Source organism: Equus quagga, chromosome 14 (assembly GCF_021613505.1).
Source record: "Equus quagga isolate Etosha38 chromosome 14, UCLA_HA_Equagga_1.0, whole genome shotgun sequence".
Classification (NCBI taxonomy): Eukaryota; Metazoa; Chordata; class Mammalia; order Perissodactyla; family Equidae; genus Equus; species Equus quagga.
In genome coordinates this window covers 10,959,236-10,960,802 of record NC_060280.1, presented here as the reverse complement: position 1 = coordinate 10,960,802, position 1,567 = coordinate 10,959,236, and positions in this window count along the sequence as shown.

Sequence of the window (1,567 nt, the reverse complement as noted above, 5' to 3'; positions counted from 1 at the left end):
GGGGCCAACCAGGACGGCGAGAGACACAGGCCATGATTCCATGGCGGAGCGCCAGCGTGACATCTGTAGGCCCTCTGTGACTTCAGGTGTGGCTCTTCTCCTGCCAAAGAGACGTCAATGGGATCATCCCACAGCTCTGGCTGTGCTCTCAGCCTCCCTGGGAGAAATCCCCACACCGGCCCAGGGCCTCACTGTGGGGGTTTCAGGTCTTGTTGGAACCAGAATGAAAGCTACAAGCTCGTTCCCCAATCTGTGCCTTGCAGGTGACTCACCAGGCACTTCTGTTCACATAGACGCCGTGGAAACCCAGGTCTGAGAAGTTGGTCATTTGGCTCCTCAACCAAACATTTGCTTTTGTCTGAGAAAGCTCATAGCTTGGTGCTACCTAATGCTAAACACATAATTATCTGGAAACATCTAAATACACTGTGTTCTATAGCCAAAACATCCACAAAGCGAGGTTCTTGGCAATGGTATTTTCTGGTAAAGCAGAAACTGCTTCTTGTTTCACTCCTTATTTTTGCAAATCCTTCTAAACTAGGAATGAGCTTTTCCTGCCTTAGTAAGTTGAATATAATGAGTGAAATCAAATTTTATCTGATCCGCAGGCATCTTTGCGTATTGACAGTATAGGCAATTCTATTTCATTTATTCAATCAACAAATAGGTATTGAGCACCTGTCGTGTGCTAGGCGTTGTTCTAGGCTATTGAGACGCATCAGAAAAAATCTCTGCTCTGAGGGAGCTTATATTCAGGTGTGTGTTCGTGTGTTGTGGTGAGGGGAGTGACAGGAATGGACAATAAATGAGCAAATAACGTGTAAATTATACCAGGTAGGAAGTATTCTCTATGCCGTGTACACTTGATGGGCTCCACACCCAGGTCACAGGGCAGCCAGGGCTTCCAGACAGTGGGCTGCCCCCATCCCCATCCCCACCCCGGCCAGGACAGGTCTTGCTACCTGCGCAAGACCTTCTCTCCCAGCTCAGGAGCTCCAGTTTACCTATGGCTGGGACTTGCCAATTAAGCAGGTCATCGGTGCCTGCCTGCCCATATTTTCCGAGTCATTTTCTCTTTTTCACTTCTCTGCCACCAGCCCATCTCTGTCTGAGCCCTCGGTTTCCTGCGTGTTTGGGACCATGACTGTGCGTGACTTTCACCCTCCACGGGGTCCCCTTGTGATGGGAGGGGAGGGGATGCTGTGTTTGCTGTGAGATAGTAGACAGATTGTTTGTACTGCAAACTTTTCCCATTGTCAGGAGGCTGGGGCAGTGATAGCTGGAGGAAATATAAACAGCAATTTTCCGAGCACTTTTTATGTCTCTGTCAGCCGGGAGTGCCACGCTGACATGAACACAGGATTCATTTGTTCAGTGTTTGAAGCTGAGAGGTGCCGTCAATACGCCATGGCCCTTCAAAGGGTTGGTTCACAACACAGCCTGCTTGAAGAGGCCACCAAAGTCATCTTTTCAGGAAAATTAAACAAAAATATATTTACAAAACATCGCCCCTGGGGGAAGTTGAAAACGTTTTTCCTATTTACGAGCTGGTCCTTTCCCACCTGAC